Raw genomic sequence first — 15,771 nt, forward strand, 5'->3', positions numbered from 1 at the left:
GGGAAAACAGCTCAGGATGTGCAGGATGGGTGTAGGGAAGGTCCATAGCTGCCCATTTCTTTAACAGCAACAGCTGTGCATATACTAGTAATTTGGAGGGAAATTTGAAACCTTCCACCCCTGAGAGAGGGCTGAGGACAACGGAGTATGTTGTACTGCCAATTAAATTTCAGTTTCTGTGTCCAGCAGACATTTGTGTAAAATGGGCAGCTATGTATGGGGCGTAATTTTTTTGTGGGAGCAGATTGCCCATTTTTTTTTTACAGGTTAGAGTGGAATGTGGGGTAGGGGAAGTAGGTGTATTTGGGGAGGTAGGTTGGGGAGGTAAACAGACAAGGCAAACAAGAAGCATATAGGGGCGGAATATGGCACATGGAGTGGGTGAACACCATTGACGGGGAAGGATGTTTGGAAATCGCAAGCCCATGAACCCACAGATGGCAACAGTGGAACTGAGATCGCCACCCATGGGCAGTCACCACTGCACCTTCACAGCCCAGAGGGTGGCTGTGCTGGGGGCTGCATAGAAGTGGCAGGCTCACCCATGAGTCATGCCACTCTAGCCTCGAGCTGGCGTATAGGATCAGCAACTGAATGCTGGATCTCCCTACACACCACAGCCTGAACATTTCGGAGGGTGATAGGTGGCCCTCCTCTGGCCAAGCTTGCACGGGGGGGGGATGAGCCCCATACCCTGCAGCACTTCCACCCAAAGGTGGCACAGAGCCAACGGAGGAGGAGGTCCCAGGCTGGGCACTGGACCTGCTGGTGCCAGGTGCCATTGCCAGCTGAGGTGGGACAGGTGGGTCCACTGGGACCGGCCTTCCCATACGTTCTATGTTTAGGAGGTTTCATGACAATATGGGTTGGTAACAGCCAACAGCATTCCAAATTAGTTGTAACAGCATGCAGTAATATTCCCATTAACCCAACACACCAGAGTTCCAACAGTTGAACAGCAAGCATAACACATGCATATATAGAACAATAGAGGACATTCCAACAGCATGCAGGATTGATTGGTGGCAACAGGCCACAAAGATTGTGTTATTTGAACAGGGCACATGCATCAAAGTAAATGCAGATATTTATAAACCAATAGGACATATGTCCCAACAAATGTTTTGAGGTTAGACATACCCATTGAGGTGTGGAATTGCATTGTTTATGCACATACAGTAGGATGTAAAAAGATACCTCCATTAACATCTTATATGTACTTATAGTTTACACTACATTCCTATTGACTGCAGGTGTATATCCCCTACATGTATTATTACACTAGGCAAAGTCCATTACGTTGTGAAATGGGTTTGGCTAGTTCCTTATATACCGGACCTGTATCTGACATACAAACTGTCCAGGATGCAGATGTTACTGCTACATATTTATATATTTTTTTATATTTATATATCTACATATCTGGATGTGTTCAGGTGACATTATCGGTTATATTTCTACAGCCCCCTACATTTCTGGCAGCACACTGACATTTCTGGGGAACACATTAACAAGGTACCCGTGTGCCAGATTTACCTATGCATGACAGCCATTAGCCAACAGTTGAGGACTGTATATATGCTTCCCAGCTACTGGCACACCCTTCATCTGCTTTATATGGGCCTGGCCAAGTGTGGGTTGACAGCGCTTAATAGAACAGCACTATTTATATAATGCAAGTGTACAACATTTAGAAGTAAGTGACACAGACACACTCCAGGAATTATACCTTTATTAATTACATTACAGACTTTTCTGGAGGCTCTCTCATTTATTTGATATTACAGTGCATGCAGAGGACTTATTCAAGACGTATTATACCATTATTAAAGGGTTAGAACACTCATTTTCAGGCTCTCTCACTTATTTTATATAACAGTACATGTAGAGAAATTATTCAGGGCTTATTATGCCTTTATTATTGGGCTACAACACTTTTTTCAGGCTCTCTCACTTATTTTATATAACAATACATGCAGAATAATTACTAACCTGCCTGGTGGCGCAGCCTTAGCAGCCTATCTGCATAGGCTTGCTGATTCGCAGCACGGACACCTGCAGCTGTGAAGTAAATGAAGGGATATTGAGACATACCTGTCCATTATATAGACTACAATAACAATTCTTACATACTCCATTCCATGGCTACCTACTCAGTAGTGGGGCATTGTCATTTCCATGGGCCTCCTGTATCCATTGGTTCAGTTGGTCCTGCTTCCATCTCTTCAGGTCTGCATGGTGGTGTCTGACGTGCTCACCAGTCCGAGGGATGCCTGTGGCACTGGTGAGATCATGTGCTAGACGGTTCCAAGCTTCCGCTTTGTACTCCGTACCTTGGAACTGGCCCTGCAGGAGTTTTACATCATGATGATGGACGAGGAGCCAAACCATCAGTTTTGACTCCTCAATGCCCCGCCGTTGTGCTCGAAAACGAGAGCCCTCTCCAGCACCGGCCATTCTCACTGCAGATGGGAGCTACAACCAATTATGGCGACTATTCCCACCTATGGAGCTTAAATATGCCTCATTTCCTGCACTTATTTGTGATTGGCCAGTTTTGAAAATTCTCAGCTGAGTGCACACCTGCTTAGCACTGAGTAAACTTTCATTAATATGTATATGTATGTTGACAGTGCATGAACAGCAAAAGCTGTCATGGCTTAGTGGTTCAGTACTGTGATTATGGTGCACAGTATCCCGGGTTTGAAGCATGTCATTGTGTTTTATTTTACTATTGGCCTGACCGTCTAGGATGTGTGGCTATGTTTAGCCGACTTTGCTCAACTTTGCCCAACGTTGCCCGACATTGTGCTAGTTGGCGCGGTGTGCAGCTCCACGCAAACATGTTTTGTTTGCGCTAGTTGGTGTGATGTGCAGCTCCATGCAAAGCCATTGCGCTAGTTAAAGCAGTGCTTAGCTATGGGCAATTATTCTTAAATGTGCTTAATACTGGTAAACATTGCTTAGCAGTGCTTCACATTGCTTAAGTTGGGTTACTTCTGCATTCATTAGTATGCATGACTGTTTCACCTTTTTATATATATTTTAAATATCGTTCACTACTGCATAGGCCATTTCGATGCATTTTAATAAAATTTAAAAGGTAAATGCCAGGAATTATTTTTATGCACAGATTTTCTACATAAAATGGAATGGGGAGTGGTGGGACTTGAACCGGGAATGCCTCCTCTTTGTGCGAAGGCTCTACCACTACGCTATTGGGTTTAATTTGCATAAAAGTGGTTTATTATCCTCTTCGATGTCTAAACTGCTAACTGTAGCTAAGCAATGGGCACACCCGTGCACACACGCACAAATACGGGCAGCTATATCGGGAATAACAAAAAATTTGTTTTACATTTTATTTCATTTCCACAGGGGTTTTGAATGTGGGGGAGTGTAGTGTTGGGGATATACACATTTGAGCGGACTCACTTATATCTGCTGACATTTGCAGATTTAGGCACTTGCAAGGGTGTGGATATTTGGACTGCTCGGCAGACTGACACACTCCCTGCACTCCTACATGCTCCATGTTATTCTTGGAGTTGAGTCAGCGCGTCCTCATGAATATGCGTGGCATGTTGACATCATACTCTTAGGCTGCCGTTTTCGAGTAAGACTTAGTTAGTCTTACACGGAGGATTACTGAATCCCCCCCCCCCCACATTCTTTTTCCTGTTCCATTGAACTGAGTTCCTTTGACCTGTATGATGGGGTCTATATTACGTTATTGAATACTCATATATTCGAAAACGTAATAGTCGACCCCTAATTGTTGAAACCGTCAAACGTCGAACAAAAAAAAAAGTACAAAAACCCACCCAAACAAACCATTTAAATGCTGTAAGCAGGGGGGCAAACCCCCTGCACCTGCTCATGGGGGGCTGCACCCCCACACCCCCGCTACTTAAATATACCAACTCCGAGATCGCCATACAGTACAGACAATGGAAAACTTCCATTTCCGTACTGTATGGAGATCTCCATTGAAAAGTTCGACGTTTGATGTTTTCGACAATTAGGGGTCGACTATTATGTTTTCGAATACATGAGTATTCAATAACATACTATAGACCCATATGATGAACAAGACTGTCCCCACAGACTGCTGATTTAGACTTCTGAATTAGTTAAGGCTTTGTCTAGATTAAAGTAGGTAATATCACTAGACAATTATGAGAACAGGTACAAGTTTTGTAAGAGGTGCCTAATATATAAGGCATCATGGGATCCAGCTCTGATGGATCTCTTGCCTATCCGCAAAACAAACACCACCAGAAACACTAGATCCAAGCACTTGAAATTTGTCTGCAATGTAAACATAACCTGCTGGAGGGACCAATATGTGTCTCAAAAGGATCCTGGTGCTATGGGATAAGTACCACAGCTATGTGAAGCAGAGTTCATCCTTGACCCTGTTCAAAACAAACTTTGGTCATTGGATGGGAAAATTGCAAATTCACCCCCAGTCTGGCTCCATGACTCTGATGGACAGAGGTTGACAGTAAGTAAATTCATCCTCAACTAACATACCCCTCACATAACCCCTAGCTACCTCTTTACTAACATACCTCACCATATAGGCGTCCAAGGAACTCTGGGACAAAACTGGGTTGGGTTGCATGGCTAGGCTTGTGAAGACCCTGGTGATCATTAGCCTAGAGTGAACCTGTGAACCTATGAAGAGGTTTATTTGACTGTCAATTGTAAATGTTAGGAATGAGGGGCTGTGATCTTAGGTTTTCCTTACCACCTTAAAGGAATCAGCGGCGTCACTTTTTCTCAAGTTAAGGAAGGATTCCCGATATTTGGCTCTTGCAAACCCATTTCAGTTCCTGATAATGATTAAACATCTTTGCCTGGAGATTAGTGCCTTTCATATCATAGGTTAATAGGTTCATAGGTGTATACTAGGCTAATGACCACTAGGGCTCTTATAAGCCTAGCCATGCATCCCTAATGTAGATCACAGATTTGACTTATGCAGGGGGTGATTTGCTGACTGCCTCTGTTCATCAGAGACATAGATGCCAGACCAGGGGTCAATTTCCCATTACCAATCCATTGGTCCAAGTTGCCCTTAAATAGCATTAGAGAAGAAGTCTGTTTCACATGGATAATGAGCCTGTTTCAGAGAATTGGAATTATCTGCTAAATGTATCTGTCTCTTCAACATATCCTATTTATGTTGCAAGCAAAAGTTACGTCTTTTGATCTAGTAGTTCTGATGCTGATTGTTTTGCTTATTTGCAAATATTTAATCAAATCAGGGTTGAGACATGCCTTGTATGCCAGGCAAAGATCACATTTCAAAAGTCCTTATGATACTGAGTAAAAAGACAGGGCTTTGTAGCAACCAATGTAGGACATTGTGTTTACTCCCAGTATTCATTTTGGAAGGAACCTTTGTGGACATGCCAGTTCCTGCATGTGTCTGGTCAGGTACATACCCAAGGCAGCATTATACCCTATGATGAGCTGATGAGGGCTGAGTACAGCAGTACGATGACCCCCCCAGAGCTTAGATGTCATGCCCTTATTTATAAGTTGAGCAATATGGAAGGGTTTTCTTACTACCATGGACACATGTTGGTCAAAGGCTAGGTTACTATCTACATGATTTCCTAGATCCCCGACTAGTGACTCAACTTTGAGGGTGTTTTATTCATGATGTAGTTAACCTTGGTGGCTAACATCACAACAGTTACTATAATGCATTTCTTGTCATTGAGCTTTAAGCCATAGCTTTAGCACCAATCATTTGTCTGTGTCAGACCTTCTTGAATGGTGTTCTCCTCTTGGCACGATTCAATGACTGCTCACAGTTTACAATAATTTGTAAACTTGGTCAGCCATAAACCTTTGACAATGGCTTTGACCTTCATAGCTATTCTAATGTGTTCACTTAGACCAGCACAGATTTGTTATCTTTCGTATGTATATCAAGGATGTTATTTAGAAAGTGTTGTGCCTCGTCTTTGATGGAGATAACCAGTAGCTCCTAACTTTGCTTTTAACCTTAGGCATTCAAGAAAGGATTTGACTTTTGAGATCTTCTCAATATTAAGCATAGAGGAAGACTTTTTGGGAGTTGAAACATATTGCGGAATATGCCCGCATAAATAACACGGACCGTGCAATTATGAGGAGCTTGTGGTGGTATGTAGCAACCCCTGAAGACTGATGCAATTTTTATAAAATGAGGCATTTTGCAATGCCTGGCAGAAAAATATCGGTAAGACAGGAAACAAGAAAGAGCTAAAGGTAAAAGTGGCAAAAGGAAGAACAACAGCTTCCCAGTCATTATTAGATAAGAATTTTGAAAAGAGAGAAAGAGAGAGAGAATGGACTGGGAGGAGAAATTAGAGAACGGAGTAGATTTTGCATCAACAAGAATTAATCATTGGGGGAAATTGTATGTACTGAGGTATCAAAGGTGCATATTGGTCCCTGAGTACTGCACAGGGAATGGTAGGAAGGCTTGAGAGGAAGCTTCCAGTAAAAGGTCAAGGGAAGGCCAGGAGAGAGGTCATAGAGGCTGCAAATATAAACAAGGAAGGTAACGAGGAGGCTGATGGAAAACAGATAGGAAAGGAAACACTGCAAAACAAGATGGGACCAAGAGAAGAGAAGTGAAAGTTAAATATGGATGTTACAGGCTAGTTGCAGTACTGCTGCATTAAATAATGATGTTGTTTATGTTCTCTGCATTTTTGTCATGAGAATCTGATGATGGAGTAGAAAGAAAGGGAGATAGAAGCCCCATGGTAGGTGAAGAAGAAGAAGAAGATGACATGCAGTGACTATTATAGAGAGTAGAACAAGTGAGTAGAAATGATAACTGAGAAGTCAAAAGATGAAGGGAGGGTCAATGTATCATGGCAAATAAAATATCAAACAATTAATTTAATTGGCATTCAGGCTAGAGTATTCATTCACCACAGATTACGTGCCTTCTATTCATTACTTTCAAAACTACGATGTTTATTTTACTGAATATTCAATATCATAGCTCTCAACCTCTTAGAGCAAGCAATCTGGACAAAGTCACAAATAATGGCAGGACAAAAGCCCAAAAATAGGGACAATTTTTAAATATTGCTCTTACAAACTTAGAAAGTAACAACTTTTGCATTAGCATGAATTTTTCTGAAGGGTATGAAGTCTGAATATCAAATGTCTGTCATTATTTTCTGACTTCAGTCCTCAAAGACTTGCCAATGATTTGACATAAAACCACAATTGTATGAGTAACAGGCCAAAAATGTGAGGCAAAAAAATGGGCATTCTGCAAAAATCTGTACAATTGAGAGGTATGCTCAGTATTTACAATCTGTTTAATTTTGCACATGCATCACCTGGCTACACATTTATATTACAGTTATGGCAATGGCTGGAAATTGTACTTACCAGGTACTGGTTTAAATATCTAGTGCAATAATACCACTTACTGTTATACTGTCTTTAGGATTTGTAGTCCTCACAGAGTAGTGATCCATAAAAAGAAATTAAAGAAGTGGCTAAAATGCCTTCTCTTCTGATAAACTAAATTTCCCAGAAAATTAGGGGTATTTCTCAGAGGTTATCAAATAGATGAGTGCACCTATGTCATCATGTATAATATAGTGTTAACATGAGGTTGAGCATCTAAAGCTAGCTATGAAAACAGAATTGCAGCAGATAGTAAAGACAACCACAAGGCCTTCTATAGTTATGTAAAGAATCTCCATGGCAATACCCAGATTTGCTCTGAGCTACTGCACAATGGCACCTCCTTTACCGAGCCAACAGATATTGACAATATACTGGTCAACAGATTCAGTGCCAACTTTACCCCCCCCCCCAAAGGACCAAGCGCAATACCAGTAGATTGCCAGGCACCCAGTATTACTGCTGCACAGGTTAAAACAGCACTGTCCAAGGCCAAGAATACAACTTCCATGGGACTTGACAATATCCCTGGCTGTGTTCTACATGAACTACAGAGTGAACTGGCACTTCACCTGTGTGGCCTGTTCAGTCACAGCCTCACCTCAGGCTTTGTCCCTACTGAATGGTGCACTGCTACAGTCATCCCTCTCCACAAAGGAGGAGCGACTACAGACCCTGGGAACTATTGCCCCATTAGCCTGACGAGTCTGATATGCAAAGCTATGTAACACATTACCATTGACCTAATAAACAAGGATATAGGGAATCTCCAAACTCTGGATCCCACACAATTTGGTTTTGTGACAGGTAGATCATACCTGCTCAACTTGATCGACTTCTTTGAGTCAGTCACCAGAGCTGTGGATGAAGGCAAGGTGGTTCATACAGCCTACCTTGATCTGGCCAAGGTGTTTGATACCATTCCCTATTCAGGAATCATAGAAAAACTCACTAAGGTTGGCATCAAGCCCTATATCACTAGGTGGGTTGCAAACCGGCTCACAGATAGAACCCACGATGTGCAAGTAGTGGACTCCAAGTTAGACTGCCTACCAGTCACGAGTGGAGTTCCACAGGGTTTGGTCTTGGGTCCTCTCCTGTTTGGTATCTACTTCTCTGAAGTCCAGGCCAACACAAAGGGTCTCTGGCTGACAAAGTTTGCAGACAATTGCAAGTTGGGAGCTATTATTAACTCCCCAAGTGATGTTGACATCCTATAGAGAGGCCTCACTGAGACCAGCGGCTGGTGTCAGAACCATGGCCTTAAGCTCAATGCCAAATAAATGTGTTGTCATCCCCTTTGGGAAAAACCCGGTTCCCATGAATTACCACATTGATGGTAATCCACTGAACACAGGAGGTGTTATAAGAGGTCTGGGAACACAGGTTGACAGCAGCCTCTCTTTTGACCACCACATTGCCACTGTGGTCAGAAAGTCCTTCTATGTGGCACATCTCATTATTAAGGGTTTTGCATCCAGGAAGAAAGAGGTCATTGTCTCCCTCTACTTTTCCCTCATTAGGCCTGTCATCAAGTACAATGCGTTATTTGGCATGTACCTCACTAGACACCTGCAACAACTGGTGAGGTCACAAAAGTACCTCACACACAGGATCCTAGGCCTTAAACACTTGTCCTATATGGACAGACTCAAAAAACTCCAACTATTCTCTGTCTCATATCGCCTACTTAGAGGCGCTCTCTGCTTGACATACAAAGCCGTGTCTAATCCAGCTCTGTTAGAAATGCTACATATAAAGAAATCTAAATCCCTCTGCACCACACTCTCCAGTGACCTCAACCTCATTACTATAATCAACAGAACGTGCTGGATGGACAGATTCATAACCCAGAGACTGCCCTTGCTATGGAATAGACTTCCCATACATGTCAAACAGAGGATCTCACTGGCCCTCTTCAAGAGAAACCTTGATGAGTGGATGGGAAATAGAAAAGATCACTCCAATGGCTCTACTTGACAGAGGCACTGGGAACTAAGGTCGGGTGGCACGATGTCAGGGTAACCCTATGGGTTAGGTTTTAAAGGCTCCAGGGCCATTAGCGTAGTACACACCTATGAACCTATGAGATTTGGAGGTAATAGTTTTTACTTATCTATTTCATGCAAAAGAAAAAAAAAAACAAAGTCAGGAACAGCCACTCAGCTATAATTATTATTTAATGAATATGTGAAGCTGTGCACCTATATTGATTGAATATCATTGTCCGAGTGAAGTGCTTGCTCTGTGACTTTGCCTTTTTTGCTATTAACTTGTAATGTGCTGGAAAAATTTATATGGCCGTTTTCCTACTTTACCTTCCCTACTATAGTTGTAACGGAATAGGTATAACAGGAAAATGGGTAGTCACATAATCTTAAAATATTAATAATAATATTTCAAGTACTTCAAGTAATACTCTATAAGGTGGAAGCAGAGACAGGAAAACCTCTGTCCCTGACCAGATGTCACAAAGAAATGCTGCCTACATACACACTTAGAAGAATGACATTGTCTCCTGCAGCAGTGACTTTCTTCACAAGTCCTGTTTTCACATAAAATTGTTATGTTTTGTGAAAATGAAATTAGAAGGGACTCCAGCCACCAGTGAACTTTTCTGAATGTTTGAAACTGGATACAGGTTCTCCATTCAGTTTTGTCAATGTGTACATGATCTTTAATTCATTGAGTTTCAGCTTATGAAAATTCAGTAACTGCAAGTCAGTGTCACTGCTGATGGTCTGAGTACAGCAGTTTAAATGCATGATTTGAATAGTGTTAATGTAGAAACCAGCCCATGAGCTGTCAACACTTTTATCTAGAGTAAACGTGACTCTTGGATTGTTAATGTGTAAATGTGGCGGATTCTGGAAGGGGATAACAAGTTGAAATTCAGCAGTGAGTTGGCATTGTAATTAACCTGGAACGAGGGGGAATGGAAGTTTATAGGGGTAGTAATGGGGTGGGGTGGCAACATTTCTGTATGTTCATGGACTGCACTCATAAAAATGAAAGTCATAGGGACAGGGATATTTCATAGGAGCATGAACTTATGTGTGTAGAGTACAGTTTTTTTTTACAAAAAGCATTAAAATTGTTAGAGAATAGCATACTGATATATAGAAAATGGGGGACTACTAGAATATGCTACTTGAATGCATTTTTAATATATCTGTTATGATGTATGAATGTGTACAGTTATTGAAAGCTTAAAATATATGCAAATTTTGTAAAGAGATGGGATGTGCGCAAATATTTAGGAACAAGAGGGACTGGTAGGTTATTATAGCAATAACCCACGCCTGGGTGTGGGTAATGCTAAATTTACCCACCAAACAAAGCCAACCGTGGGTAAATTTAGCATTACCCACACCCAGAAGTGGGTTATTGCTATTATACCATGACATTATTTAAGAAAAGAAACTATTACTTTTCTTAAATAATGGCATAGTATAATGCCTGTTTGCTGCCCTTCCGCAGATGTCTGGCATCCGCGGCAGTTCTGATGTACTGCGCACCTGCGCAGTACATCAGAGCTGTGGGCAAAAGCAACAGAAAGCAAGATCTCCGTTGCTTTTTTTTAGTGTCTCGCTATGTTAAATGAGTTTAACATAGCGAGACAGTTTTAAAATAAGCAACGGAGATCTCCGTTGCTTATTTTAAAACTGTCTCGCTATGTTAAACTCATTTAACATAGCGAGACACTAAAAGAAGCAACGGAGATCTTGCTTTCTCCGTTGCTTTTAAAACACTGTCTCGCTACGTTAAATGGGTTTAACATAGCGAGACAGCTTTAAAATAAGCAACGGAGATCTCCGTTGCTTATTTTAAAGCTGTCTCGCTATGTTAAACCCATTTAACATAGCGAGACAGTGTTTTAAAAAAACTAGTTATACTAATGGAAAAAAGTCCGGGGGACCTTTTTCCATTAGTATAACTCGATTTACAACGGGCACGCTGGCCAATCAGCGTGCACGTTTTGGGGGGGGTCATGGTATAATAAGTAGTAAGTAGGAGGTGAAGAATTAAAGCCTTTGACAAAGTGGGCCATCAGGTACTGTTAAAGTCTCTGTTACCTGTCAGAATTAGTTAGTCCTATAACAGTAAAATGGTATGAATCATTCTTTTCCAATAGATTATTAAAAGTGCAGCTTGGACCCCTCCATCTCCTCCCTTGCATCACTCCTTGTAGAAGTACCACAAGGGTCAGTTCTCTCACCTGTACTTCTTTTCATGATTTGCCAGTAAAATTCTCACAGACCTTCAACGTAAGCCAGATTTTATGGTCATATAAAGATCCAGCCATTCTCAGTCAATGGTCAAATACCATTTGGTAACATAGTTGCTACTTACAGATAGACTAATTCTAAATACAAATTAAAAACAAACCTTTTGGAATCAGACAAATGCTGGCCAAATTACCCATCAAATGGGCCAGTACTCACTCTAGTCAGGGAGCAATATTTATTTTTTATTTATTCATTTATTTGCATTTGCTTATCAGGAAAGTCCAAAAGAGAGGAAAGCCCCTTTTCAGCAGAAGCTTAGAGAGACCATCTCAACAGAAAATAGAACGGTAAAACGCAGGAGAGACATAGTAAAGTTTTTAAATAAATACATCAAACGTTTAGCAATTGCAATATCACATTAGACAGGAGATTAAAAGGTTTACATGTATAGCAATTAATTTACTTGATATCTAACAGAGAAAATTTATTTTAGAATAATGGTACTGAAGACAAACACATTTATATGTAATTTTACTGCAAGGGGATGAAAGGAGAAGGCAGAATTAAAGAATGAAGTAAAGATTGAGAATGAAGTGTGAAAAGTAAAATGTAGAATTTTAGAGGGGGTAAAAGTGTCTCCAACATGTATACAACTAGGACAAAAAGGAGAAAGTGATGTGTAAAGAACTGAAAAAGAAATATAAATTTAATATGAAGAGAGAAATAGGTCTGCAAATGGTAGAGAGGTAGGAAAGAGACAAGAAATACATGTAAATGCAGTATGTAGCAGAAATAGGGTGAGAATAAGAGGAGAAAATAGCAAGTAAAGTTGAGGTAGTCATTATTTATAAAGGTTTCACCAAAATAGTTCTATAGAGGTAGTTAGAAAATAAAATGAGCATGAAGTTATAAATATAGGTTATCCTGGATCTGATCATGAGCATAGCCATGAGTCATGTTTTAGCAAGGATTTAAATGACTTCAGACATTGACTGGATGTTTTAGATAAAAGGAATGGATTACTTTGCCCTCAGAGTATAAAATTTTGTTTAGAAAATAGTACTGGTTGATATTATATAAAAAGGACAGCTATCAGTTTTATAGATACGTTTGAGAGTTCTTACTACACAAGTGTATGTTAGATAATGTGCCAGTTCAGTACACTGTGATTGTTTAACAGACAACCAGTGATAAGATTTATAGGGATAGTTTGCTGTACATTTTGCCCGTTTGTTGTAATAGTGTTCTAGTTTATTTTTCTAAGGAGTTTACAGATTACTAAAAATAGTAGGTGAAGCATATAGACATGACGGAAGTAGATATGTAGAGGCAATGTGTTTTCCTGGCACAGTCAGTATGATAAGGTTTAGTTCTATAGAGAAAACTGAGTTTTGTGCTTTTTAAAACTACATGTTGTGTATATTGGTCAAATTTCAGGTGGTCATCTACTATTCCTTCTAGAGTTTTGTATTTGTCATCATTTCATTTTTTGGTGTTATTGACTGTCATAATGCTAAAAATAGACTATTCAGACAGTTGCTTAGGAATAAATAGTATTCACTTACTTTTTTTGGATTTAGGAGTTGGTGAGAGTTATCCAGCTATGTTTCAATGGATGTGAAAGATGTTTGGGTGATTTGTTGATAATGAACTAGGTTCTGGGCAGATCAGATGAAAGTGGAATCTTTTGCATACTTGACTGCAGGCACATTTTTGCATGCAGTGTGAAGGTCATTTATGACAATATTAAATAATAAAGGACCAAGACTAGATACTTGCGGGATGCCTAGTGAAATGGCTAGGAAGGATGAGACACAATTTTGTCATGTTACTGCTTGTTGCCTATTAGAAAGATAACTATGAAACCATGTGAGTGATGATTCTTTAAGATCAGAGAGGAGAGTTTATATAATAGCTGTTGATGGGAGATCCGTATTGAATACCTTGAAAATGCCATATAAAGAAAAACAGGAAATAAAGTAACCCATATTTCTAGTGAGGTTCACAGTTAGCAAAACTAAGAAGGGCAGTAGTGATAATGTGTCTGTTATGAAAACCATGTTGCATTGGGGAGACAAGCTTATTGACATAGCACCTTTTTTAGATATGAATTTAAACAAGTGAATAGACTAGCCCTGGATTCTCTAAACTCCATGCAGGAATAGTGCTATTCCAGCATGGAGTGAACTGTGTCATTTAACATTAGCATTAACAGCAGTTCACCTTGCATATTCATGAATGCATGCTGCTGCTAAGGCTAAATGGACACAAAGGTTACTGAATGCAGGGGGCGTGTTTAGGTAGTGCACTCACATTTAAGATGCCCCCCGCAATCAGAAAGTGCCATACAGCACTTTTGAAAAACATTTCAGTGTTCGCAGACACTGAAATGAAATAAAATGAGCATTTCCCTGTTTGTGGACACTGAAATAAGTAGAGGAGCATGAAACAATGCAGGAGGTGTGTGACAGAACCTGTCACACACCCCCTGCATTGTAAATGTGCCATACAGCCATAAATAATGGTGGGGGGCAAAGACACACAAATAGGGATATTCCCTATATATTGCACTGAGAAACACGGAAAGCTGATAGAATAAAAGGTATGCAGTAGCACTGCCTTTCAGAAGGCTATGAAGACAGAGACACAAATGTTTGCCATCCGAAAGTGCCATACAGGCAAAGTCCTCAACTGTACAGGTGTCTGTAGAATGCCCAGATGTCTACCTCACATGCCTGTTAACCTCCTAGAGTAACAAAGCTGTACAAGGCCATACATAATTAAAAATATATTTTTTTCCATACTAGGGTATGTTTAAGAATTGCTGAATGGGTGTGCGCATTATGACCCTTTGCCCAGCATTGCTTAAAAACCCTAGAGGAGATAAATAAAAAATATACAGTTAAAATCCTGATGCTGGGATAGTGTAGTGGTTTGAGTCTCGGGTTTATATGTATGTGTTTACTGTTCATGTACCAAAACAGGCATTTCATCCTTACATAGGAAAGCAGTGTTAAAGTTATTTTTTCTTTTTTAAATCATGTAGTAATTGATATCTGTCAACCAGGCTAGTCTAGCTGGTCTAAAATGAAAGCATGAGTGCATATAGCATGTGAAACCACCCATGTATACGCAAGTGTCCCATACAGTATAGTCACAACCCTCAGTAATGTAATGAAAGCACATCGAGGGACGTCATGTAAAGTAAATCATATGCACTTACTAAATGAAGTCATTAGTCTGATATTTTTAAAAATTAAAAATGAGCAATGGTTAGCAGTGCTCAGCTATGCTTAGCTATGCATTTTAAGCATTGCTGAGATGTGAATGGTAAGCAGCAGTCAGCTCAGCTAAGAGGATTTGTGCACTATTAAGCAGTGCTCAACAATTTCCCCTTTAAGCATTGCTAAAATTGGCTTACCATGTTTGCGCACCACTAAGCTATGCTCAACATTTTCAAAATCAACCAATGATGGCAAAGAGAGGGAATATGGCCTTATTTAAACCACTCAGGTGGGAACACAACCAGTACCTGTTATAGTTCAACCTGTGCAGGAACCATGGCTGGCATAGGTGAGGGTTCACACTTTAGGGCGCAGTGCTGGGGCATTCTGGAGTCCAGGGTCATGGCTGGACTCCTCATAAGTAACCATGACGAGAGACTACTGCAGGGCTAGTACCAAGGCTAGCAATATAAAGTGGAGGCCTGGGACTGTCTCGCTCATGATCTCACCAGTGCTATTGGCAACCAAACTGGTGAGCAGGTCCGGCACCACTATGCTGACCTAAAGTGGAGGAAGGGGGCACTCTTGGACCAGTGGATCTAACATGCTAGGAACAACCATGCTCCAGCAGTTTGTAAGTATTACAGATATAGGTGTTCCAAATTCTAGCCTGAGGATGTGATAGACAGGCATGCATAATGTTATTTTTTTTCCCTACAGCTACAGCAGAGAGGGCTAGTAACATCAAAGCCCATGCCGACAGACTGCTGAGGCTGCGCTGACAGGCTGGTGAGTAAAAATCTATTTTGCAGTATATTGAGTAAATAACTAAGAAGGAGTACATTGTTTACTGCTAGTAGGTATACTGTTACTGTGTTAACTGA

The sequence above is a fragment of the Protopterus annectens genome, chromosome 1.part1 (genome assembly GCF_019279795.1).
Source record: "Protopterus annectens isolate FY-2018-M chromosome 1.part1, PAN1.0, whole genome shotgun sequence".
Lineage (NCBI taxonomy): Eukaryota > Metazoa > Chordata > Ceratodontiformes > Protopteridae > Protopterus > Protopterus annectens.